At 37.2% G+C, this 27,822-nt stretch overlaps 2 long non-coding RNA genes across 6 annotated transcripts in view; one reads left to right on the top strand and one right to left on the bottom strand.

The window, feature by feature from the left end:
* Nucleotides 1-1,648: 1,648 nt before the first annotated feature.
* Nucleotides 1,649-27,430, bottom strand: LOC110350727 (uncharacterized). 5 transcript variants are annotated; one of them, XR_015441712.1, is made up of 9 exons: nt 27,031-27,226; nt 19,085-19,174; nt 18,216-18,440; nt 14,395-14,484; nt 12,223-12,472; nt 9,200-9,408; nt 7,821-7,877; nt 7,042-7,195; nt 1,652-5,514 (listed from the first exon to the last, which is right to left on the bottom strand). It is a non-coding gene; the product is annotated as an uncharacterized LOC110350727 (long non-coding RNA). The 5 variants fall into 5 exon arrangements; XR_015441711.1 differs by having other exon boundaries at nt 18,216-18,273; nt 27,031-27,224; XR_015441713.1 differs by lacking the exon at nt 12,223-12,472 and adding an exon at nt 12,106-12,176 and having other exon boundaries at nt 1,649-5,514; nt 18,216-19,174; nt 27,031-27,430.
* LOC110350729 (uncharacterized) overlaps nt 23,818-27,822 on the top strand; it is a 37,033-nt gene continuing 33,028 nt past the window's right edge. Inside the window, exon 1 of the long non-coding RNA XR_002397511.2 lies at nt 23,818-24,540. This is a non-coding gene — a long non-coding RNA (uncharacterized LOC110350729). The remainder of the gene's footprint in view (nt 24,541-27,822) is intronic.

The following is a 27,822-nucleotide window of genomic DNA, read 5'->3' as shown; positions in this document are numbered from 1 at the left end:
ACCTACCACTGGAGTCAACATCTCTCATTTGTCATAAAGTTTCAATCAGCAGCTTCCAATGGAGAGCTGAAGTTTTCAGAGATACATTTTGAATGTTAAAATGAACCTGTTATTCTTAATCTAGAGGAATAAAAACTGAAGCCTGCAATCACATTCCCTCTCTGTTCATCTAGAACATGCTGAAAAGCTATCAGGACCTGTGGATGGTACCTGGTGACTCCATTTGAGTTGGCAAGATAGAAAATCACCATCTCAGGAGATTAGAGTGCTCAAAAAGCCCCAGAATACTCCTGATTCTTGTCAGTCTGGGGAAAAGCTCCAAGAGCATCAATTGGTGAGCGAATTTGATTAGGAGAAATAAAGTAAATGGGTCCTACACAGAAAGGTCTTTTCCCTTACAGGTCTACCAGTCAGCTTGGTTACTTGAAAATTAGATTTCTATGGAATTAAAGCAAGAAAAGAGAGGGACAGAAAGATACACTTAGTAATATTTTTCTCAGGTATATTTCTATTCTTATCGTCTGTCTAAAATTATTGTCATGCCTAGCATTATTCTCAAATACTAACTTGTTAGGCCAAAACTTGGCAAATGGCTGGAATACCTTTATTTTACTGCTGAGATGTCATTAGTTCTATTATTCCGAGACTCTTGTTTGTCTTCCGAGCACTGAACCACATTAATAGATATATGTTGATACTCGACCACTTAAAACCAGATACTTGTTAACATTTTTAATATAACAGTCTTCTCCGAGCTCCTTTTAGGATCTTTCCTTTTAATTATGGCAAAATAAACTACTACTCTTAACTCTTCCTAGTGGTGTCCAGAATGTAATGGGCATAAGTATGGATGCAGGAATCATGTGTTGGGCTATGGGTTGAGATCTGCTTTCTTAAAATTATTTAAAATACACATGCACATTGAACAATGCATGGAAAAAAATCCCTTTTTATTACATGAATGAAAATTAAATTATTTGGCTTCAGTTAATTTACTTTGAAAAAAACCTATAAATGAAGAGGAAGGCAAGCTTTTAACAAACTTTAGTTATAAATAGAATAGTTTGATGCCACAGAGTAATTAGGGCTTTGTTCATTTTTTGAATAACAAGGGAGGGTGGTATATTGACTCTTTCTTGTTCAGTTCTATTGACCTGCCAAAATTTTTCTGAATTTAAAAACATCCATTATTTCTTTTTGCCAATAGTTACTGCTGTCTTCTTTGTGAGATCTCATGTTTATTCCTTCCTTTTCTTTATTTGCACGTCATAAAAATGCTAAACTTGTACAACTCTCAGGTAATTATTTTTATGTGCTCACTGGAGGTTATCTTCATTGCTATCAAAAAGCCTTCCAGTGATCGATGTAGCATGCAGATTATTTCATGATCTCTCCTGTAAATATGATCTCTCGTATATGTGTCTCCATTGAAATGCTTTAGAAAGTTAAGAGCAAAGGGCGATCTTGTACATCGTGTTTTCTTCACTATGAAAGAAGTATACATATTGCAAGTATTGAGAAGTAAAAAAAACGCCTGACAAATTGATCCAATCGCCTCCTTAAATATCATTAAAGTTTTAGTTTATATCTTCCTGATATATGTGTAAATGAAATACACACACAAGTATAGATTTTTGTACTCTGATTTATTTCAACTTACATTAGAAAGGAAAACATTTTCCTTTACTACCAAGTAGTTCTAAAAAGTTAATAATCATTTGTATATTTTTCTACCTGAATAAATACTTTAATTGATATTAGGGGGGTTTTTTGTATCATGGATTTTCCTGAAAAGAAAATCTACTTTTTATCATAGAAAAACATGGTTATATGCAATTTCATTTGATCTCCTTGTGCTTATTCTCAGCAATGCCTGAGTCACACATAATTAAGACCCTCTCTTTTAGAGTTACTGAGTTTTAAAAGTTTAGTGTGCCTTTTCTGAAATAACAAGATTAGATTCAAGTTAAAGAGAAACATCTTTATTCACATGTGATGATAGTTAAGTAGTGCAACAGCTGTCACAAAATAGAGAAGTAGCCAAGAAGTAGCCATTTTGTATGCTCTGAATCACAAACTTGAACTTGAGCTTCAAGACTCCAGAGCCGAGATCAGCAAATTAGGACCCAAGCCCCATATCCAGCCCATGGATGCTTGTGAATCACCTGCAAGTCAAGATTTTACATTTGTAAATGATTGGAAAAAATACTTAAGAATATAATTTTGTGATATATAAAATTATGCAAAATCATATTCCAATGTCCATAATGAAATTGTACTGGCACGGTCAGCTCTCACTTCCTTCATGTTGTCAGAAACATGGCAGCAGCAGGGAATAGATGAGGGAAAAGTGGCCCAGCTCACAAAGGATAAAATATTAAATCTCTGGCCTTGCACAGAAAAAGTTTGCCGACCCCTACTTTAGATGATTAGACTATGTGTAGGGTAGCACTAAAAGGTCAAAGCGCAGTTTCTTTCAGTCCTCAATCCAAATCCCCTTCCTGTTTGCAGCAGGATTATTTGTGCCCATCAAGTGAAAAAACGGATTGTCAGTACCGGTTTGCTACCACAACTGCCTTTGAACTTTAGGAATGCCGCCATCTTGCTTTTGTTCAAGCCTCAAAAGCTCAGGGTCTGCAGCATGAAACACTAGTGAGTTCTTTAAACTTCTTGTTATCTTGAGACAGGGCAAGACCTTTTCCCAATTTATTTAGTTATGGAGAAGGAGGATGAAAGATTGGGTCCTAAGTGTTATTCAATGGCATGACATGGTTTTCCCTGGAAGGCAGCCAGAACTGATGCTTATTAGGTGTTTGTCTGATGGACTGTACCCCTGTGACATTGAGCAGAGCCCAGAGGAGGCAGCAGTCCATCTTTCTAACTCAGGTTTGATTTACAAATCAGAAGAATTTGCAAAGCCAGTGGAAGTCAGACCCACCCCTAAGACAGTCTAACAAGCAAATAATGACTCCCGAGTATGAATAACCATTTGGAAGGTGGGATGATTTGGACTGTTGTTGAAGTATATTATGGTGTTTTCTTGAAAAGAAAATCAAGCCCAGGCAATTGATGATTGTGATGTTTGCATTAGAAACTGGAAGTCTGGAAAATAATTATTAGCTAATGTCTGTGGGTCACGGAGAACCTATCTAATTAAAAGAAGCCATGTGGTAAATGAAAGAAAACTTCTAACACTGCTCACATATATATTTTAAAAAGTTGTGAGGAGACAAACACAGTGTCAACATACTTTTAGGATTAAATTGCACACTCAAAATTGTAAGATGAGGACAAACACTTGATACTGAATTTCACTTATAATAGGATTTCATTATTTTAGAAATTTAGATGCACGATGCTCTCATCTTCAACCTTACAGCCAGGGTGGCATAGTGAATGCTCTGTGCAATTTTATAAGACCCTAAGAACTGATTTTAGTTTTGGCGCTGAAAACTCCATTTCTATAAAATCATGTATAGTGTTGGGAAATATTCACAAAAAAAGAAGAAAAGGAAAAGCTGGTTGTCTGAGATCAGTATAAAATATAGCATCTTTGTGTTACTGTATTAAATTTAATATTTTACTTTTTACAGTTAATAGTAGACATATGATGGAAAATTTTGAAAATACAGAAATTGAATGAAAGAAAACTAACCTTTAAATACTTCCTTTCAAAGACAATATCATGTAAATATTATTTCATTGCAATCTTTTGCTGGAATTTTTTCCTCTACTGTTGTGATTCTATTCAAAGTTCCATTGTGCCTCTTGCTTTTTCACTTAACTCTGTAATATAATTTCTAGATAAAATAATTTATAATTACCCAGAAAGAACCCTAAAAGTAGATAGGCAACCAGTTAGAGTGTTTGAATATTAAGAAAAAAACCCTAGATTTGAACCCTAAAACATTTTCTCAAGTCATAAACTAAGTCGAACTTTTATAAGTTCATTTTCTTTTTTTAATCTCATGATTTCTTTCTTTGGCCATGATCTTATGGGTTGGATAAAGATCAAAATTAAAGAAAAAGAAACAAAAAAAAATAAAGGAAGGGTTATGATGTGGTAGAAAGAAAAATCAAGAAAAAATTGAGAAGGAAGAGCCAATGGATTAAAAAAAAACACAACACATTCCCAAAATACATCTGGTCCTGCTGAAAGTAATAGCATTTGTGTCAATGTGTAGACCAGTGGCTGAATTTTTTCAAAAGTCTAATCTTTGATATGCATTTCATTAAATCCAAAGTGTGCATATTGGAAATTCAGTAAAAAAAAAAAATTGATCTCAGTCAACATTCACTATTTTAAAAAAAACTTTTAATTTTTCAATTCATTCTATTTTATGTAGGCAGAGTAGACGTGAAGAGAGGGTCAGTGCGAGAGTGATGTGTGGGGAAGGCCAACTCCGTTCGCAGACTTCTGTCCCCGCCAGTCGATGGGCTCAGAGGACAGCTGTGATGGTTTTCAGAAGCAGTCAAGCCTGGCCCCAAAATCAAATCCTCTGATACCAACAGTGACCATTGGTTCATAAGGCTTGACCTACTCCAACTGGTTACACTGTCCACTGGAAGTTTTTTTCAGGAGATCTCATTTCCTGAGAAACTTAGGCACCCAGCTGTGTTCATCTATGATACAAAGACCCCAAGAACTCCTCGTTGGCTTCCTGGCAACCACTTGAAGATGTAATCTGAGCTTTCCTTGGTCTATCTGCACAGCACCATCAGAACATTGAAGTGTAGATTTACAGCATGTTTTATATATATTTTCTTACTCCCAAGGCCCCCCTTTTCACAGATACATACACAACATGTCATGTAGAAAATATAAATTGTTGATCGCACAGGCACTTTCTTCCTTTTTTAAACCTTTCCAAAGGTCTTTTTGTTAAATACACCCAGATGCTGTTTGACAGATGAGAGGCTAATTGCTCTGTGAATTACCTCTATCGATTCCTGTTTCATGTTGAGCCAAACAAACAAAAGATATTAATGCTTTGAAAAAAATGAATGATGACCTTTCTCTGCAAACACAGCTTGCGGTCTCTGATTATTGGTGATTCCAGAGAGCAGCGGTCAATCGCAATAGCTGTAACGCTATGATCACTATAATAAGCTTGCCTGACCTTCTCTGCCATGTTAAGTGGTTTAAATTTATTTGCCCAACAACAGAAGAGCTTTCATTTAAAGTCACAGAACATTCAATTCAATTTAAAGATGTAGTGTCTTCTTTCTTTCCTCTTCTTCCTTTCTGGTCCCTTCCGCACTTCCTGCATGCCAAGTTTACTAGTAATTTCACCATTGTAAAAATAAACATCACCACCGCAGACCACGTTCTGTCCTTTCAGTCTTTACGATTCTGGATGCCATTTTTTTGACTTGTTCCTTTTTCTTCTAAGACATTGGAAACATTTTGTTTCTCTTTTTCAGCTTTGTCCACAGTTCCTGTTTTATGTTCTAGATAATTTGAGAAGCATATAAAGTCAAGAATTTAAGGAGCATGATGCTAAGCACTCCAGCCTGAAAAACACAAGTCCAGTTACAGTTTTTTCCTTAATTAATGGGATCTTTCACCACTTTTTTTTTCTCATCCCCAGAGCAAACCCTTTCAACTTCTAAATGGAGAAAGACTGACACCAATTACCTACCTCAGCTCATCTTTCTTATAGGAACACTTATATTCCATACCATCTTACTTGGTAGTTTTATGCAAACTAAATGTCAGACTTCTAACTTGGTAGCTAAGATAATTTGGTTGTGGGGCCTTTAAGGACTTCCTGACCCTTTACTCAACATAGCTCTTTGGTGGTGAAAATGTACAAACTGCAACTTCTAAACCCTTGAATGGTGAGGAAGCAGGCACAGCCCCCTCTCATGGTTTAAATGAAAATCTCTTGCAAATGGGACCCCTGACACTTCCACCAATTTCCTGGTGAGAGACATGCCAAAAATATCAAGGAAGTAGTTTCCCTAAGAATATTTTGGTCCCTGTGGTATAAGATCAAAGCAGGAAGTGAAGAAAAAACACCACAAATAATCAAAAGACTTCCTGCTTCAGTTTGACATTCTCAAATTATTTGGTCTGAATTTAGATAAAGAGCCAAGCAATTTTAGAGCGACTTTTCTTAAATATTTTCTCTCCTTTCCACTCAAGACGGTGACCAACAGTATTGCTAAGACATTCGCTGACCATACTTGACATGGTTGTGTGAAACACCATGTGGGATTCAGAAAAATGGAAGGCATGATTCCCTCTTCTTCAAATTCTTTGCTGTGTACTCTTTCTCAGCATTAGGATATTGGCAAAGGCTATCTTTTTCTCTTGCTAGGACAGGTCTTTCCTTCAATATCCAATTTAGTACATTCTTACTCTTCACTCTTTATAATTTCTTACAGCATTAGTCCTTCTCTTCTAGGATGCCTTTCATAGCATGTTAAGGATTCACAGCTCACACTGCAGAGATTTAACACACCTCTTTGTAGAGCTATTTTATTTACTGCTTCATGTATCTCTTTCCTCTGGAAGTTTCCACTATGGAATTCAGGGCTCAGCCACAGAGCCTGTGGTTTAGCCAATATCCAACTGATGCCTGGGAATTAATAAATGAATGAAGGAATGAATGACTGCATCAGTGAACTACTGCTATACAGTAAGCCATTCTAAATTGCAGTGGCTTTAGGCAGGTGTGATTTATTATCACTCATACATCTGTAGGTCAATTGAGACTTATAGATCATCGATAAGTTTGGCTGGAATGGCTCAGTTGGGAGAAACAGTGCTGCCCAGACATGTTCTCACAGCCACAACAGAATCACAAGAGGGAAAGCAGCACCTTACAAAGCTCTTCAGGCATGCTGTCATTTCCACCTTATTCTATTGGTCATGGAGAGTATTATGGAAAGCCCTAAAAGAGAAGTTCATAAGCTCTTGCCCTTCAGTCACATGACAAAATCACTTATCAAAGAGTATGGAGACCAAAAGAGATGAAAAATTAGTTACAGTGCTGAAACCAAACATATCAAGAAAGAAAGTTGATAATTCCTCACCTATGAAGTCAGGAATATCAAAGTTGGTTTCTAACCATTAGAACCATTTGAGCAAACTCCAGTATTATCTCCACCAGTTTAATATCTCCAACACATAGTTAGCAGCTTAAATGTCGACCATAAGTAGTTACCAAATTGGGTTCAATAATAGACACTAAAAAGAAACATCACAATTAGAAGAAATCTTAATATTTTGATTTTTATGCTATTTTTAAAATGTGCATGGCATATATAAGTTGTATGAGCATACAATGAAAAGCTAACCAATAAAGATACTTTTACTTTTATTCACCTATTTCATCATGAAAGCTAGTTTAAAATATTCAAGCTTCTAATAGAAACTCATACAAGGACCCAGTTTTCCTAAGGTGCCTTCTTTCTCATTTCACTTGGAGAAATGTCAGAAGAGGCATTGCCTGAGCTTCTGCTTTACCAAGTTTGCTTTACCAGGAAGAACATAGTTAGCTTAAAAGCAGAACAAACTCTGGGAGTAATCAAGGCTGTGAATTCCTGGCTCTCTTCCCTGGAGCCCCAGTGGGGCCTACTCAACTGGCCCAACCCCACACCATGCACACTGGACTGGTGGTCCTCTTATCACAGAAAATTCCACCCACATGGCCAAAACACACACAAGAAAAATGTGGATGTAATATGCAGGCCTGTGGATTGAGTTTTATAAAAGCAAATTTTAAAAAAGGGAATTTTTCCTAGCTTTTTTTTCATACTTCATAGGACCAAAAAAAAAGGACAAATTATTTATCAAATGAGAATAGTTTTACCGTGTTTACTGGCAAATGAGGCACCAAAAGGGTGGTTTCCAGTCTTCTAACTTTGCTCTGTAATCAGATAATTTAAATTTGATATAAACAGAAACACACTTCTCACCATCAGCCTTTCATTCACATGCTAAAACAAATGCATGTATTAAATATATGCAAATAAAAGTATCCACAAACTTTGCTTTGCTCTTGACTTTAGTTTGTAGTACAGTGTAGTAGCAGAACTCTGCCCCATAGCTACATAACATGAAGGTCTTTGAGGCAACTTTAATCCACCAGTGCTTCAGAGTCTAATACTTCAGATTTCTGAAGATGTAAGCAAAAGATGAGAAGGTGCTATCCCTCTGCCTTGTTCTGTCTTCCTTACTCTTTACCGCGTATAGAACCTTCCTTCCATAGCCCAAATCCTACACTTTTTATCTCTCCGTGTTTATAGTTCTCTTCATTTTCCACTAAGAAAGAACTATGAAGTAACCAGCTGAAAGGCTGTGCAAATGTTCTGAGTCTGTCCTGATAGAATTTGAGGAACAAATTGTGACAGCGATCTCATGATCATCAGTAAAAATTTTCCGATGGGAACCTGGACATGGGAAATGCGAAGTTCTGGATACATGTAGTGTAATTGTCAACTTCTTAGCTATGGTCTATAAAACATTGGAAATTAATGTATTGATAGGAATTGAAATGATCCAAAGCCTTCATTTATTTTTCTGTCCTATCATATTACTGTACAGCATGGTAAGATAGTGAGAAGTAGGGGCAGGGGAGAGGGACTGGATAAAGATGGGAAACTGAGCTGCTTCACAACTATTCACAGCTGCAGCTTGCAGTAATCATGCTCTTTTTTTTTTTTTCCAATGGACTTTAAAAAGAGAAATTCATGAGTTATTTTGCCATAAAAGGGAATCAGCTCTGAAGTCCAGCTTCCCGAGGATCTCAGCAACTGAGTGACCACAACACTCCCTAAGGTACAAAGCACAGAATTGCATTCCCCTCCCACATCCCATCCCTAAGAAAACAGTTTTCCCACTAGCTAAAATGATCCAAAACATTCTTCAGAATAAAATACAAAATGTTGATGGCTTCAATGGGAGCCTGCTTTCAGGAAAAAGCAATATATTACATGTTTCCCTTTTGATAATACAGCAGCTGTGAAACTATCACTTTGGGGATTTAATTGCAAATAAGAATAAATAAATATGCGAGTCAGAAATAGAAGTGGTGCTTTTTGGGTTGTAGCTGTTGTTGATTATCTGACATTAATTGGTTAACTAACATTAGTGAAAATCCTGAAAAGGTCCCATCTATCTGCTTATGTGAAGTTACTGGTTATCTCTGAACTGGAACCTTGCTTCTTAAATCCTGTCTAGGTAAATTACCTTTCCAGCATGGAGTATTTCCTTTGAGGAGATTCCTTGGGAAGAGCCTCCAGGGGACTGACTAACTTTTTAATGGTTCACTCAGATTAAGAGGAAGGAAATGTGAACTCCTTGGGGGGAGGCACTTCGCTAGGCCGTCTGCATCCTGTAATTCTTCCCAAGTCCGTGAATCATACTTTTAAGACTCCTTTTCAAGGGCATTTGTCTTCCTTTAAGAGAAGTGCAAAGCAGAAAAGACAAGGTTTAAAATAGGTCTCAATCAAGCTTTTGCCATAAAAACAATTGCATGATTTTCACTATCTACTCTGGGAAGATTTTTTCTGAATCCTTCAAAAATCCTTCACCTGCATTCCTCCCCTCACCAGGCACAATACTTAACGGGGTTGCTTTCTGACTTCCTTTGGTTTCAGAATTAAAATGATTTTTGTTCACATTGTCTCAATGTCTTCGAGCTACAATTCTGTTTTATTTCCCCATTATAACCAGCCATGGTGACTGTGTCCATTTATGGCGGAAGATCGGAAGCACTAAGCTATCGTAGCAATATGTTTTTAAATAATTTTGGACAGAAATCTTGCTTTTAAGACAATATGTTTAATAAAGTATCTATTATTCTGACAGTTACACACTAGTTTTACACTTTTTTATCAAGGGCATGGACACTTTTCAGAATAAATTCTGTAGTGAATAGAGTTTATCAAAGGTTGAAACATTAGACCTTTCAAACTTCTGTAGAACTATAAATAAAAAGGGCATATTTCTAAAAGGTTTATTACACTATGGTGCAATACAATTGCTCAATCAATAAACTATATTTTATTGAGTATCTAAAAGATGGTGATTTCCAGTTTTTTAAGCAACAGAAAAGCCCTTCTAAATGCATGCAAAAGGGCAGGGGATAAGCAGGAAACTTCTCTTCCCTGTTTTCACTTTTACTGTCAATTTACAATTGCACTAAAGAATAAAGTCATAAAATCTCAAAATAGGCTCACTAGAGTGAATTTGGTCTACGTTAAATTAGTAGAATGTTCAGCATTGGTTTGGGCTCTTCACCGATCCCATGTTTGTAAACCGTTAATCTAGAAGTCTCTAGAAAAATCAACATTTGGGGAGCTGGGGAGTGGGAGGGAACTCTAGCAAACAGTCTGACCAATCTTGAACTCATTTGTAGTAAAATGAGACCTGATAGATGTGCAGTAAACGTAATCTTTATTTATCCTAATTAGTGTGTGTATGTTGTTGCAAGTGTATTGATGGTGATGGTGATGGATATATTGCTGTGTTACCTTCCAAAATACAATCACTTCTGGATTTAAAAAACACATCTCACCCCCAGGTGTTCTGGAGAATGAGTGGTGTAACAACTGCATTGAAAAATAAAAAGCAAGGGAGGGAGAAAACAAAAGAACCCTGAATAGCTGAGTTCTGTTTATTCTTGCCCCAATTTCTTAAGAGATTCTATTCTGAGATTTTCGTGGAGGTTCCCATTATTAAAATAGTTGCTTTTAGGTTGAAATTTGCTATCGGTATTAAAAACAAAAATCTTGTAGTATAATTGTGATTTCTAATCAGAAATAACAATTTTTTTTAGGCAAGCCTGTGGTTTATACTTGGTTTCTCTATATCTATTCAACAGAATATGGAGAACTCTTTCTTTTCCCTGTTTCTCCAAGTAGAAGTGTCAGAAATATGAAGCTTAGGATGTAATGCTATATTACTGGCTTGTTGTTGAAAGGAAAGGAAGAAAAAGAGGGAAAGAGGAAAAGAGGGATGCAGGATGGAAGGAAGAAGGAAAAGAAGAAAAGAAGAAGAGAGGAAAATTTAAAAGATAGGAAGGAAGGAAAGAAAAGAAAGTAGAAAAATATTTCAGGCTGTAAGCTCTACATTAAAAATGTTTCCATAGCTTAATAAATCTTGAAAGAAAATAATTCATAGGCAAAATTTAATATTCTAGAACTGCAAACCAATCACATTACGGGATAAATTCAAATCTAAACCATTTAAGAGAAAACATTTGTGTATCATATTTTTATTTAGGGCTGATATCTACCAAAATATGCTATATGACTCAGATCTATACTATAGGGATTATATATACAAATATTTTATTACTTATGCATAAAACATGATTTGTTGGGGGATATAAACTACAGCTTTCTCAGGTATCACTGCTACTTGATTGTTCTGAGTATTGGCTTTCTGACAGGGTTTGGAATGAAGCCATTTTTATTAATTTAGTTATTTTTGCTGATATAAAAGGCCGTCTATCATGTTAATGATGTATCGGTCTGCGGTCCCACTGAACAATAATTACAGAATGTTCCTAATAGTAAATCATTTGTCACAATCACAGCTCGGTACAACAACCTTTTGTTGAGCAGGGGAAGACATTATCTGAATAGCAATACACCTTTATGTGTCCCAATTAGAGGGCATCCAGCCAAAGCCAGAGTCAAGTCTGAAATGTCCTTCCCCTAATCTCAGCTTGGGGTTGAGACACTGAGACCTGCTGAATCTCCACCAGTGCTATCCTATCTGACACAAGGACACCAAAATCCTGCCCAGGAGAGAATGAAATAGTTCAATAATAACCAAAAACAGAGATTCTCTGAAAAGGGAGAGAAACAAAATGATCAGAAAAAGGAAAATACTAAGATTTTAACTTCCATTTCTTTGTTAATAAAAAAGGGACAAGGAAAGGATATAATGCACAAAAAGAAAAGTTGGAGTTAAAGAAAGCATAAATATCAAAATTAAAGTCTCCTTTTCAGAATCGTTAGGTTGCTGTTCCTTTGTAAATGATTAGCAACTTGGTTTCAGTTACTCTAGAGCAGTATTTATAAATTACATGAACAAACAAGTTTTTAATATTTCTAGATGTGTGGATACTTTAAGACTTTACTTACTCGAGGGGCCGGGGATTTAGCTCAGTGGTTCTGGCGCCTGCCTCGCAAGCGCAAGGTCCCGAGTTCGATTCCTGGTACCAAAAAAAAAAAACAAAAACCCAAAAAGACTTTACTTACTCGAGTAGTTTTAGGTTCAGGGCAGAACTGATTAGGAAGTGTAGAGGTTTCCCATATGCTTCTGGTCCCCACACAGGTACAGCCACCTGCACTACCAATAACTTCCACCAGAGCGGCGCATTCGTGGTGCCTGATGGAGCACAGGGACATCAGCAGCATGTCCCCAGAAGGCCAGTTTACATGGAGAACACGTCTTAACGCTTCACTTGCATTAACTTCTTTCACAGTTCCACAAATTTTGACATCGGCTCTGTTGTAGAGAGATAAGGAAACTGGGACAGAGTTTTTAAGCCAGATGGCTGTGAACAGTGAAGAAAAAAGGGGTAATGTCTGGGATTTAGGCTCTTGCAACCCATAACCAAGTAGATTGATTGACACCATTCACTGAGGGTCCCGGGTACCATTTGCTAAGCACCCTGAGGGGATGGATTTGTGGTGAGATGATGTTCACCATGCTATGTTTGAACTAGTGTCTCTGCTTCATGGATAAAGTAACTGAAAAGCAAGGTTTTCAATTCAGGCCCTTTGACAGGAGGTTTGTGGCCTCACGTGGCCTTTGTCTCTACATCCTGTAGGAAGGGCTGCCTCCTCAATAACTCATCGAGTCCCACACGGCTTTGCAGGAAAAACTGAGGTTTTTATAATAAGGACACCCAAGCTTCAGGCCCATGAATTGGGGGGGGGGGCGCTCTCTTTACTTCAGCTGAAGGGTATATATTTCCAGTTTTTCATTTTTCTAAATACATGGATCCTTAGTCAGAAATTTTGTGGAGAATGGAATGGATTAGATGCATTGCAGGAGGACATGCTTAAACATTGGTTCAAGAAACCCAGTGACTTGAAAGTAGCTCCCAGATCAATAAAAATATGAAAAGTGGAAGCAGCTATAGCTGTGAAATGCTTTTAAAGGACCAGGTGACTGATGGCACACACCTTTAATAAGAGTACTAGGAGAGGCTAAGGAAGGAGATTATAAATTCAAGTCAGCTTGAGCAACTTAGTGATTTAGAGAGACCCTGTCTCAAAGTGAAAATTTAAAAAGGGCTGGACATACAGCTCAGTGTGAAGGCCCAGTTCAATCCCGAGCACAAAACAAAACTATGTTTCAAAGAAAGAGATTGAAGAGATTTTCTGAAGCATCTACAATGGCCCTAAAGTGTATACAGAGGAAAATGATACAAGGCAAAACTCCTGTTTCCCAATTTTGGGGGATTTTAAACAAAGCCACAAGTAGAATCCCTTCATTCCTCCCATCCTCCCTTCCTTCCTTTGTTCCTTTTCCTCCATCACTCATTTCTCCCACCCACTCTTTCTCTCTGAAATCAGTTTTCACTAAAATTGCCCAACTAGTCTTGAACTTCTCCTTTTCCTGCCTCAGCTTCCAGACGAACTGGGATTACCTAACCCCCCCGGAACTTTTGCTTTCTGTTTGTCAAAAGCGGATTTGTTACCCTCACATTAGCATTAAGTGGAATGACCTTGACGTACTCTCTTCTCACTGACACTTCTTTTATTACCTAGAATTCTGTTAGAAGTCTCAGAGACCCCACAGGCAGGCCAAGGCACACCTGCTTTAAACTACTGATTCAATCATGCAGTGACAGGCATATTGTTATAGATCTCTGACAGCCACTTAAAACTTAAAATCTGTTACCAAAGGACCAGAGAGTTGGCTTTTGCCAAGCCCTGGCAGCCTTCCTTACAACACCCCGTCCTCAAACTGGCCGGAGAGCCTCACTGTGGGATTCACAACCCTTTCTCAGAGGGACCCGGTTAAAACACACAGAACCGCAGGGATCCTTGACAGAGGCATGCCCAGTCTTTTCCAAAAGGAAGAAATCTTGTACAAAAAAAGAAGAAAAGAAAAAAAAAATGGCTTCCTCTGGCCCCAACCCTGCTGTCCCCTACCCCTATGTTCTGTCCAGAAGAAAAATCCCTCAGCCACAATGGTTGTTTTTATTAAATTCTCCTCAATAAAAAGCTCAGGCAGGATTTATTAGGTACTCAGGGCGGACGTTTAGTATTTCGCCAGTTATTAAGTGAAAATCAATAGAAAGCAAAGAAAATGGAAGTCACTGCGCTGTTAGCGCACTGTTGTCGCCCAGATATTATGTTGGCTGTCTTGTAGATTCATGACGGACGAAAGAGGCCGGGAGAGAACTTTCTGCTTACATTGCACGAGCCAAAGTGGGGTTATTCATTAGAGCAGGCAGCCGGCCAGATGGATTTCCAGTTCAGTTTTACCATTTATCTTTAAAACGCCTGTATCGAGTGAGAAAGAACACTGATATTATGTGATATCAATGGCAGGTTTATGTATCTAAATCAGGATTTATTGTTATTTTGTTCCGAAGACCTTTTTTTCTCAAGAAATACCATTTCACTGGAAGAAAATAATAGCTAAAACCTTGTCAAAGATAACCTTTCCTGCTGTCCGCGCAGCACTCGCTGTAAAACAAATAGAACCCGCTGTATAAATAGTTTTAACCACATCCTTACAAATCATTTCTTCTGAATCTGTTTCCCCCATTTCAATATCTATTTTTTTAAATGCCGAAAATACGGTTTTGGGGGCCTTTGGATGTTTTCTTCTGCCAGGAGTTTGACTCTAAAGAATGTCAGAGATTGTTTTAATAGCATCTAAGAGCTGAGACTGTTTCATGCCCTCTGGGGGCATGCTACCTTCTTCAAAAAGCATTCTTTCCAAAAGCAGAGTGGTCTGCTGTTCTTTTCTTTCCCCAGCCTGAGAATGAGCTCCAGAGACAAAAAACACTGATGGTGTTTTTCCAGCTACTTTAGAATTTTAAAAAGCAGGGATGTGTTTTCCTTCCCTTTGAACTGACTGGTTCAGTAGCTTCCAGTTTTTCGATTCCTCCTCATCTAAAGGACGGATTACAGCAGACCCTATCAGATCCCATCTCGAGTTGATCCTCCTAAGTAACTAAAATGGCCAACTGCCAAAATGAGCCATTGTAGGCTCTTTATAAATAGCTCCCCAGAAAGAGAGTGCAATCCATATATTTACAAAATGTCATTAGTGACACTTTATGATTGGGAGAAAAATTACATCTGCATTTTGACTGAAGCTCTTGCTAATAGCGATTTTTGAACACGTTTTTAAACTACATTATTTTCACACTTTTGATTTACTTTGTGTTAGAAGAGGAGGTACATTTAGTTTTATACAGGCCAGTATTTGACTGTAGGCAGAAACACATGGTAATCTAAAGTTCAAAATCCACCATATAAGAGAGCAAATTAGAAAAATTCTCTAAAGAATTATAACTAGAGCATTTTGCTTTTATTGAGCCAAAATGATATAAATTACAAAGTAAGAAAATATAAGCATAAAATGGATTATAAATACTTGTTCCCTAGTACTCTTCTGAAGTTAGGTAAATTCTTTAGTTTAATTGAAGAACTCAATTTGATCACAATCCTTTTCTTATGTTTTCCTGTTTGGACATAGCAGTTTTGTTTTGTTTGAATCTATACTGACAATCCAAATTGCATATTCAAATTCAATGTTATCCTTCAAATGAAAACATGGGAAGGTCTTTCTAATTCCTTTAGAAAAGTAATGCTAAATTCCTAAATTTTGAGTCCCTAGACCTGCAGAGTGGGAGGTGATAAATAAAGAGCAGCAGTTAAGAAAATGGGCTGTGGAATTACATTGTAGAAGTTGGAATCACAGCCCTGACACTCAATGACTCTGATTTAGGCAAGGCATTTCATCCCTATGCCTTAGTTTTCTCATTTGCATGATAATAATAATAGATTTTTTTTTGTCAAGAATAAGTGAGTAAATATGTAAATATGTTATGTAAAGTTCACAGCACACCATTTGCTTGATGTAAGTTCTCAGATTGCTAGCTAGCTATTAGCTTTTTGTGTACAAAATTCAGGACATAAAAGTTTCCTGTATTGATACTTTGGTCTCCTTGAAATATAATCTAATTTAGGAGTGGATTAACCCTCTGTTCATATTTAACAGTGCATGTAGACATTGCAAAAAGATATAATCTTAAGTTTCGATCATAATGAGAAACTCCCAAATTTCACATTAAACAAATTTGCTTTCAAAAGCCTCTTTTTCATGGGAGCAGCATTCAGTTTGAAACAATAAAATTAAGTCTATGTGCATAGCCACAGTATTGATTTATTAATAGCTGTAGTGATTCACTAGTCATGAGGCTTAATGTCTGATTGGGGACGTATTTATAGACATCTTAATTTGTTGAGAACAATGTCTAGTTATTTCATGCTAACAAATAACATCAGTAACCTATTCAGTTATGAGAAAGAAATGATTCTGCTAATTAATCTGACTTGGCCAGTGAGAAAAGTACGGCATTAAACCCAAGAAAAATCAAAACTGATGACTCGGATCCATTGTCCATATGCTTCATGTCACTTGAATACTTGCCAAAGCTGTCTTACTTTGACTTGATGGTATTAACCCTCTAGACTTTCATCTTGCTTGTCCTCTCTAGACTTCAGGTTTCTTAATTGTAGAGGAGGGCATAACATGCCTTCTCAATTCACACTACAATTAGGAGCTGAAGAGAGGGAGAGAAAGCATAAAGCACTTATTAAAAGAAAACATACTGTCTGAGGCTAGTTGGAAAATCTAGTACTATTTTAAAGCACAGTGATATTATGAAAGACTACTGTCTCCCTTAGTCACTGTTCATAGCTTTGCATACATCTTTTCAGTGCATAAGCTAGTATCAAACTGCTTGGCCCTGTACCCTTCTCTCCTCATTGCTGTCTGCAAGATCTAAACTAGTAGTTTACTTCTTTGTCCCTTACCTTCTTCATTTGCAATATTGGGATAACAGATTGTTTCCACAAGTGTATGCAGTGTAGTATTTCTTACTTGTGAATGAAGGGAGATCATGTAAAGTGCTTAAAATAGCATTTAGTGAACACTCGGGTATGTTATTCCTATTACTTGGTTTGGATGATGCTGATCAATACTTTGTACGATGCTGACAAGTCTTCCACCTCACTTAGCTAGTGGTTGACTAGGAAATTCAGATAAGCACACAGGCGGCTTCCATATAGTGCGACATTAGAAGAGATTATATAATTCTTATTAAAGGCAAGGGATGGGGAGAGACTTCATCATTGTAGAAGGGTTTTCCAACTGAAAAGTGAGTAATGAAGTCAGAAGGTAGAGATGATACCTCTAGGCCCATGGTGTCTCATAACACTTCTGTTCTGATGGATGGTCTATAGCTGCATTGTTTAATATGGCGCCCATGAACCATACAAAGATGCTGAGGGCTTGGGTTGTTGGCAATGATAAGAGGATATAAACGCTTGGTTTTACTCAATTTTAATATTTTTAAATTTAAGTTAAAATAGGCATATGAGCCTGTTGGCTAAAGTATTCAGTAAAGAGAGGGAAAGACACATACAGAATTCCAGGGATGAGAGAGTTTTCCTATATTGAGGACCTGATATTTTGAAAAGCATAGTGGATTCATGAAGGATAGACTGGAAATTATCAGGGATAATGTAAAAGTTCAGGGTTTGGCTAAGGTCATGGAAAGCCACTGAATGACAGTGATAAGAGTTATCTAATCCCATTTGCATCTTAGTAAAATATTTCCAGCTGTCATTATAATAGATAGAATTATCAACACTGTAATTTATAAATGTTTCTGATAACCTGATCTCCTTTAATCTTCAAATCAACTGTATGAGATACACTGATACTTCATTTCCTGTCATGTAACTTTATTTATTTTGTCTTCAACTGAGCAACCCAGGTTCTTGTCAATACCCCTCACAGCATCTTGGATGACAGGCCTGATAAAAGTAAGCCATTCATACAGGCTCTGCACAGACCCATTCATGAGAAGCTTCCATAAATCAATTGGGAAAAGAGCAGTAGGCTACTTGCGAAGAAATGAAGGATCATTTTCCTCAATGTGAGCTGTCTGCAGAGGTGAAAATGGATCCTATCCTGGTCCCGTTGGGCTCACCATGTCTGCATGTGCATTGGTCCCCTCCTCTTGTGACTCCAGCTGATCCGGCTGAGCTCTGTGCACACAGAAGCATGAGAGATGTGCCTGCCTTTCGAGTTTTCCCTTGCATTCACACATCCAAATCTGTCCTCTCCTCCTCACAGACAGCTGGAAAAGAGAAGCTGGGCTACACAGAAAGATGCTGACAGCCCGAGCCCGCTGACCTGACTCTCCACGGCGGGTCTGAGTAGACAATAGAAGGCATTTTCCCAAGTGGAAATGAGAAAGGAGTACATGACTCCACCCTGGAACCAGCCCTTCCCAGTCCCCGCACACTCACACCTGTGCGCGCACGCACACGCATGCACGTGCACACGTGCATATGCACTCATGCACACATGCACGCACACAGGCACACACACACACACACAACTTTAAACTCAGCAAGAACATTTCAAACAAACACTAGCATCAGATTTGATTAGATCAAGTCATTTTCTCTCTCTTTTTTAAGGAGGATTATTAATAAAATCACACTTCCTTAAAAGAAAAAAAAGGCTGGGAATGTAAATGCGGCACTAATTTAATTACACACTGGCACCGTAAGACACTAATGTAAATATTCTGGTGAGCAGGCCTAAGACACTTGAAGTAATTACTTAAGGGCTCCCTTTCAAAGAATCTCTTCCTTTTTTATTAAATGCCTTTTAACATTAGCACTTTCCTCCTGACAAATTAAATGAAATTTCATTACTCTCCCTGACTTAATGGTATGAGGCTCCTGCCCAGGGGTGAGCTGGCCCTCCCTGGACAGCTGATGAGGGCCCCTACATTCCGTGCCAATGTCACTGTCCTAACACGCAAAAGAGAAGCTCCTGTGTTTTTACCAGAGCTTCCAGAATCCTGCCCTTCTGTGTTGTCTTTTCAGCTGTGATCCTTGCAAGAATCTAAGAAACCAACAGCATTGTTTTCCAGACCTGTCAAGTTAAAGGTAAAAAAAAAAAAAGACTATCAGCCATTGAACTTCTAAAAATGACCACAAGAATAACAATTATGAACAGCTATATAGCACTTATTAAATACCTGCTTAATAATTTTCCTCTTTTAAGCCTCCCTAGAAATACTATAAAGTAAATATTGCTGATATCCTAAACATGAGAAGATTTAAGCAGAGGGGTTAAGCAACTCACCAAAGCTCACACAGCCAATAAGCAGCAGAGCCAAGGTTCAAGCCAACCAGCTGATGATTATCACACATTTCACCCATAGGGTTATGGAATATCCAGCCCTATATGGCCAGAATTCTTTCCATACCCTTTTATCCCTTTGTACACCAGGAGACTCACAGAAGTTAAGCAACAAGTTTCAGATCATGCACTCATTTCTATCCAGGATCTTGTATCTGCCGTGTCTTACAGGCAGGCACATGAGCTTCAAAAGTAAGCTTCCGAAAGGTGACCACTGAAAAACTTTCATTTCTTCAAGGGTTCTACCTAGCCTCTGTTCCAACTGGTTCAGAGTTTCTATTTTAATATTTAGATCTTTAATCCATTTTGATTTCAGTTTAGTGCATGGTGAGAGATATAGGTCTAGTTTTAATTCTATTCTTGCTATATTCCACCTCCTAAGTGTAAAAGATAAGGTAATGATTTACTTTTGAAAGACAAAAAAAATGTGATTACAGTGAGATTGAATTTAATTTTGATATGTTGGGGATGAAGCTATACAGTGAAAAGAAAATTACAGAATAGCTATGCAGGGGCTATGTTGCCGAGATCTTTGTCTGACCGTTCTCACTAGGAACTAAGGCTAAATCTGCACAACTTTTGTGAAAACATTTGAGAAAAATCTCTGCATGAAGGGCTCTGCCAAAAGTATTCCCTCTCTTTTGTACATAGGAATATACAAGACAGACATCATGGAGTAAGTGTGACACATAACAAGGGTGTAAGAGTGGGCTTTGCAACCCGTGGCCCTGAGTTTTTAGTTGCTTATCGTGTTTAGGAGAAGTGGACATATTTTCTGCTCACCAGGTTTTACCTCCGATATTTGAGGAGTCCACTTGCTTTTCCTGGTGTAGATCTAATGTTCCTTCTTTTAGTTTGCATTTAATTTTATTCTATCTTTCATAGTTTAATAATTCTGTGGTGTCTGGAGCACACAGATTCATGATGAGAAAGTTTTCAGCCTGCTCAGCTTGGAATTTCAGGAGACAGGGCTAACTGAATTTGAGCACATTATGGTTTTCTTTCTTTTCTCTCTATCTGACACAGTGATATTCCCCTTGGCTGAAAATGCCTTCAATAAGGACAATCCCTTTTCCTGTCCCTGTAACCAGAAGCTCTGACTTCCCCACATCATGTTCTGTCTTACCCAAAAGGTGTCCTTTCTAAGACCTCAGGCCATGTGGAAGAAAAATAATCAGCTCCAAGTTCAGAAGACAAATATTGCATCGGGGAGTTTTTCCTCCTCTCGGTTGTTCTTAAATATATGTAGCTTCAGAGATCAGTATGTCAGTATTTTAAAAGAAGCAAAGACTTGAATTTATTTTGGTGCAGCTATCAGATTTTAGGGGCGAGATCATTTGTTTTCCTCTTGTGAGGTCCAGGTAAAAAAAGTTCATTCCCTCCATGGATGGGTGCTTCTGACAAACAAAAATCAAGGGCCCCAAAATAAGTATTTTATCTAAAAAATGTGAACTATCCCAAAACAAACAAGAAAAAGCACAGCTGCCAAATTCCACAAGTAAAAAGAGGTGGAAATTGAGACAGCTCGGGATCTCGCTGGGGACTAATGGGTAAAGTTTGGCCAGCTGCCCTTAAGGCCTTGAGGGATGCTCAATCCAATTGGTGCATCTTAGGGGATGTGAATTTCAAGGTTACACCTGGGTGTTCAAGGGCAGGGCCAAGTGTAATCGGCACTTAGATCATAGATTAATCTTATTTGCCATCTATTAGGTTTGATTCCTCTTCCCTCTCTCCCTCCCTAAAGCCAGGATTATTGTGATAGTTTAAGATAATGGATTCTAACGGAAGAAAGGTCACACAGGCATGGAGATTTGGAACCTTAAGATAATATGATTAATCTAAAAGCTTCTTTCTCAAAGGGGAGGGCCGCACTTTTCATACCTCTAATTGAGAGAGGAGAGCTGAAAGACCAAGAAGGAGCAACAGAAAGGGAGTGCAAAGAACTGAGTCCTTGTCAACAACTGCAATTAATTATCATTGTCAGGATGATCTTTCATTAGTTTTCACTAATAAGATAGATTTGCCTCATGCCTGAGGCCGATAAAACCTTATTGGCAATGTTGATAAGAATATGTCAGTATAGAGAGTGATACATAGATATCTTTATTTTATTTTTCTAATTTTCCAAAACTAAGTGACCAAGTGGATACTGTTAAAAATAACTACATGTAGATTTAACAACCATGAAATGCAGCAAAAAGTCCTCATCACAGTGGTTAGAATAATTTAACCAGTAAGTGAAAGCTGACCATTTTTCTAAATGATAGAAATACCTAGGTGCATATTGTGCATTTAAAGTATGTGGTTTAATCTTCTTTTCGGATATTTGAAGGTAACACTAATGTGGACAGGTCTACGTAAAGCAATTCAGGGTGATGTTTATTTATTAATCACAGTGAAACAAAATTCTAGCTTTGTGGAAAAGAAGTGGTTAATCATGGTCCATCTGCAAGAAAATTGGAACTTAAATGCAAATATGGCTCTCTACTCTATTTTTTCCCATATCCTTCTAGGATAGAAACATTTTATTATTATGGTTATGGCTAAAATATTTTCATCATGTGGGCCATTGTTATTTTGGGTTACTTAAAATTTATAGATATACCAATCCTCATCCTTGAACTTTGAACATATATATGTATGCATTTATATAAAATATCATTTCCATTAAAGGCAACTTACTCTGATTTCTTCACTTCTTAAAAGTAAATTAAAAAGTACTGTTGGATTATTTGGCTAAATCAGTGAGGCTAATTTTTCCTGAATATGTAGATTAGTGGCCTCGGGAAGAGGAATATGAGATTCTAATTTATACTTTGTAATGTTCTAAACAGATTCATCCTTTTAACAAATGGTGCTCCTTTGATCCATTGATATGGCTGTTTGATAAGTCCATGATGTAATAATATATGCCCATCCTCACTCACTGGGAGTCTGAAAACATTGTTTGGCATTAAAGCTACATAAAGTAATAAGTTCTCAGTAAGAATTGTGGAGCTGTACACAAATACCAGGTGCACTGTGAGCAGAAATGCATTCGTTCAAGTCAGGCTAACACAGTCACTTCACGATGGTAAGCCAGGTAAGCTACAGCACATTGACATCAAACAGGTGGAAAAATAAAACACATTCCTCTTGGAGTTCTGGGGCTTTTGGGATTTGTTTTTTGCAATTTTGAAAGTTTCCCCTAAATAATATTGTAATTCATGAACTCTCCAACTTGAAAATATGGTCGCTAGTCACAAAGTCTCTTTGGGCCTCTGAATGAGGGAAAAGAGATATTTGTATGTTCTGGAACAAAGTATTTTTTCCACTGTTACAAAATCAAGTTTCAATTTAGCTTTGAAAGTTGCCTTCAAAGATGTGTAGAACGGAATATCTGGGAATACAAAAAGGCAAACGGGCCGATTTGAATGTTGACTCATAGGCAGTTCCTGACCAGTGCTTAAAAGTGGTTATGGAGACCAAAATGTTCCAGAACAATTTGTGACAAACAGTGCATGCTCCAATCTCATTCCTCTCCTCTGGTCCATCACCAGGAAATGCACCAAAGCAAAAACAAAGCAAACACCCATTTCCCCACGAGTTTATTCTGAGCTGGAGGGGTCCAAGAAGGCTCGTGAAGTCCTTTGGTAATACTTCTTCCTCGCTCATCTTCTTCCCACTTTCTGAAAGAGGTATTGGCATTCTGTAAACCCTAAGCATCAAAGGCTCACCTAATATATGATGTGTTTATTCTTCCAGTCACGGGGCAAATCACTCTCAAATGACTGACAACAACTCTAAAATGAAGCGAGCCCAAAGTGGGCTCTAATAGTTATGGAAGATTCTCTAATCAAACATAAAGCAAATTAATGTGAGACCCCCTGCACCTTCAGGCTGGAATATCATAAAGTAATAAGCTGGGAGACCCTTGCAATGTTCAGGGCTGGATTTCAATAGATTTACATATGAAAGGTCCAGAACACATTTTATTTGCTCTCATATCAAATTTATAAGTTTCTAAATTCTAAATTCTTTGTTTTAAAAATGAATTCTTATTGTGGGCTGAATAAATCATGTAATAATATTCAAATGCAATTATCCTGCAATTTCTCCATCATTTAGTTAAAGAGTGAATTAAGCAAAAACTTAGAAATAATTTGGATGGCTATTGAGTTGGTATTTAAAGAGTATCAGGATGTGTTTGTGTGTGTTTTTATACATGTAGGTATGTTTTTTTCATGTATGTATGTTTTAAGAAAATCGTGTAGAAAAACAAACTAAAAAAGAGAATAGAGGTACAGAATGGATTACCAATTGATGTTTTAAATGCTAATTTTTTTTTAAATTGATTAGAATTTTTTCATATTTACTTTGATTTTGCCTCATTCTATTTGTGCTGGGGAAAGTACTCAAAGAACGGGTAGAATTAATTTAATTATCAGTTTAAAAAGACTTCAAAACATAAACTCAATTTTTTTTTAATCTTTGAATTTAACGTCCTAAAATATCAGGTCTAAAAATGTACTATAATGCCATCTACTGCGATTAGATAGCTGGAATAGAGAAGCTTCTGTGTGCTTGATTCCCAGCTTCTGCTGGTAAATTCCTGTTTTCTAGTTATGTTTGTGGCAGTCAACAGATGACCGAGTAAGTTTCCTGTGTGTTAAGGGACGAAGATATCAAGGATCTGCCCCTCTTTCTTTTTATCTCCCTCTTCTCCTCCTTTTCCCCTCTCTTTTACAACACACACACACACACACACACACACACACACACTCAGATAGGTACTTTTTTTTGGTTATACATACTTGAGCACTATGTACTGGTAATACAAATGAGCATATAAAATTGAATTATTATTGACATCATTATTTTCATGCTGGGGATCAAACCTAGGGCCTTGTGTGTGCTAGGCATGTGGTCTAGCACTGAGTTACATACCCAGTCCCCTGATGTTTCTTTACCTCCCTCCCTTCCTTCCTTCCCACCCCTCCCTCTTGTCTTCCATTCCTCCCTCCCTCCATTCTTTTTTTTCTTCCTTTGAAAATGCTGTTTGGGTGTTCTAGAAGGAGCATTTGTTACAGATATTTTCAGTAATTCTATGATTACAGGTAAGCTTTGTTCTGAGTGACTGTAAAGCAATTTAGCCTTTGTAAAAGGAACCCATTTTAAACTGTGAATTTTAAGGAGGTAAAAAAGCTGTGGGACATGCATTGTTTAACAGAAACAGTTTACCAATTTAGCTCCAGAAGATTTCATTATTTGAAGTCTTTATTTTTCTTTCTCTAGTGCTGCTTTTTGTCCTAATCACTTAAAGCTCTAGCCCTAGTCCTAGTTCCTAAGAACCTCTTAAACTCCAATGCCAAATAATTGTATCAAAATATGAAAAAACAAAAGTGCACCTGGCATGGAACATATTTTATCAAGGTATTACTCAGATTTTCTTATATTTTGTATTATGGAATTTGCAAGTAAAATTAAAAGTTTATGATATTATTGTTTGTAAAATTAAAAGTAAGCCTTTTTCTTTTTTCTGATATATTTAAAACTGAAAACTTTTGCTATTATCTGTGTATAATTAGTGTGTGTGTGTTTGTGTGTGTATGGTGTGTCTGAGCAAGCAATCATTTTGTTCTATTGAATCTACGTACTTTCTTGTGCAGGAAGATATCTCAGAATCTCACTAATTACAGAGTTTAGAACAGCAGAGACACATTTTAAATATTGTATTCTGTAAAATAGGCTCTTATTTTTATTTATCTAGTTCAATTCCATATGCCACAATAAGTTATGACTTAAATTGAAATTTTGTGTTTTCATTTTTATTAAGTTTGTATTTCTTTAAGGGAGCGTTTCTGCTCTTAAATATGAACTTTCCATGTAAGAAGAGCTCTCATTTAAGTTTTTAATAAAAACTTGGTCTGACAAAAAGAACATGTGTTAAATATTTATGCCTCTAAAACAAAGATCATCCTGTCTTCTTCATGAATAACCTTAAAAATTTAGAACACCAAGAGGGTAAAAAAAAAAAATCTTTTCTGTATGCAAACCGTTTAAAGCTACATTTTTGAAGCTGCATTGCTGCAGTATTGTTTGACTTTCATGGACATTCTAAGGTGTTGTGTTATAAACAAGTAGTCCCAAAATATTCTATTAAGTGAAGCTGTAGAATTTTCTGTCGAAAAGACATTATTAAGACCTCATCTATTACTAGATGTAAAAGTTCTGGATCTGAACTCTAAACATCCTTAAACATCAGGAGATCTTCCTCCCCGAAGGCTTACAAGGAGAAAAAAAGAAATGATTAAAATCCAAAATGACCTTTCAAAAAGAGGAAAGCATACACATATGTTAATAGAATATTTTGATTTTTAAAATGCATTTTAAGATTAAATAGACCCAACAGTGTTATCAGCTGGGGTAGTTCAGTTCATGTACCTTACGTGGGTGGAGACAGCCATTGATTTCTTTGGGTGTGGAGGATTGTAACTATTTTTATTTCTTTGGACACAAATAGAAGATTAGCTCTTAATAAAGAGATACAACACTTTAAGTGTTTATCTTTTTTTAATCAGTCACTCTTTGCAAGTAAAGCTGTATTACTTCTGAGTTCTTGACAGGCACTTGAAAAAAGGTCACATAATAAACTATGCTCATTTCTCATTGCAGAAAAACAATAAGTCATCTCTGCATCCATTATTTACCAAATTGTCGTCATTTTTCTTCACCTGCTGGGTTCTCAGCAATAAAGATAAACAACATTATTAAAGCAGCTTAGATATTTTCAGAAAGATCTAGAATTTGACAGTGAGCTAGTTTTCTAGAATGAGAGAGTAAATGAATTAGGTAGAAGCATTTGCTGTCCAAGTTGTTTACCGAAATATATTAAAGGCTATTTTTCACAGAAAGATTCACCTGGAAACACAAATATGTATTAGAAAATATTCTTTAAATAAATAGAAAGTGGTGCAATAAAATTTTATGATACCATTTCCATTCAGAGACATTTTTATAGGTAAACACTAAGCAGTTTCTTTTCTGACTTTTCCTTCACTCCTCTATCATTAATAATTACCTCCCTGATTAGAAGTGCTTGTGAGATAGCCAAGAAATGTTTTTAAATGTCTTAGCGAAGAAAAGAAAGTATTTAAATGTGCTTCCTTACAATTAGATTAACTCACTCCATTCAAAGGCCAGACTGTGAATCTGCCAGGACCTAGGCATGTGCTGAGTTGCTTATTAAATCTTTGTGTGTCTCAGCTGTTTTATCAAAGCAAAATATTTTCAAGGTGGTGTATAATAGCTGGTGATCAGTAAACTGCCCCGGATTATAACAGGCCAGGGGAAGCTGGAATTTGAATGGAGACAATGTGAAGTCGGCACGTGAGTTCTTAAACAAGAACATCTCTTACATAGCACATGTTTCACTCCTTCAGCCACAGGAAGGAACCTCAGAAGACAACGCTAGGTACAGGTCCTGTCATGCAGGCACCATCGCATTCAGCCGTCCCAGCCCCATTCTGTCACGGTGTCCTCATAACATCAGATGCACAAAATTCAAATTGCAAAGACAGGCAAGCCCAGGACTGGGGCTCACTCACCACGTACTCGCTATGGTCAGGGAGCAGTCTGTGAAGAAAGAGAACCAAGCAGATGAGAACAATCTGGAAGATTCCTAAGAGAGTGGGACAGGATTCTCCTGCATCCCTAGGCGCTTTCAAGGCTCTCCTTCTCCATGTTCGGGAGCCTCCTGACTTCCCATCATGCCCTTGGCCAACCAAAGGAACTTGTGACCTTGGGAAGCGCTCGCGTGCGTGTGTGTGCGTGCGTGTGTGTGTGTGCGTGTGTGTGTGTGTGTGTGTGTGTGTGTTGAGAAGGCTCATCAGATTAAATCCAGTTTGAATTTTTATTTCTTATACAAGTAAAATGTCTTAAAACACTGATAATATTTTGAAATTTTAATTTAACTTCAGTTTTGTTTTGGTTTTTTTAGTGTTTTCACAGTTCTCATGGCATTGACCTAATGTTTTCTGGGTTTTCCTTTCCAGTCCACTATTGCATGGTTCAAGGAAAAACACCCCCCCCCACACAAATAAATAAATAAATAAATAAATAAATAAATAAATAAATAAAAAGAAAAAACACCCCCTCCCCAGCCGTGTCTGTCCTTCTCCCTGTCCCCTTTGAGGGCTCTAGCATCTTTGTCTTGGATCAATTCTTTCTAACCTCTGTGATGCCTATTCCTAGAGTTTCTAGAAATTCTCCTGTTGAACTCAAATCCCAGCAAAGTATTTCTTCTGCAATATCTTTTCAAACAATTCAGGAAAAAGTAATGATTTTCTTTTTTATAGTCACTTTATTTGGCTAGTAATATATTTTGCTATCATTTGTTG

Source organism: Heterocephalus glaber, unplaced genomic scaffold (genome assembly GCF_053883595.1).
Source record: "Heterocephalus glaber isolate CG9 unplaced genomic scaffold, H.glaber_assembly_v1.0 deba00001531, whole genome shotgun sequence".
NCBI lineage: Eukaryota > Metazoa > Chordata > Mammalia > Rodentia > Bathyergidae > Heterocephalus > Heterocephalus glaber.
The sequence above is the reverse complement of the archived record's forward strand: the minus strand, read 5'-3'. Positions and strand labels throughout refer to the sequence as shown.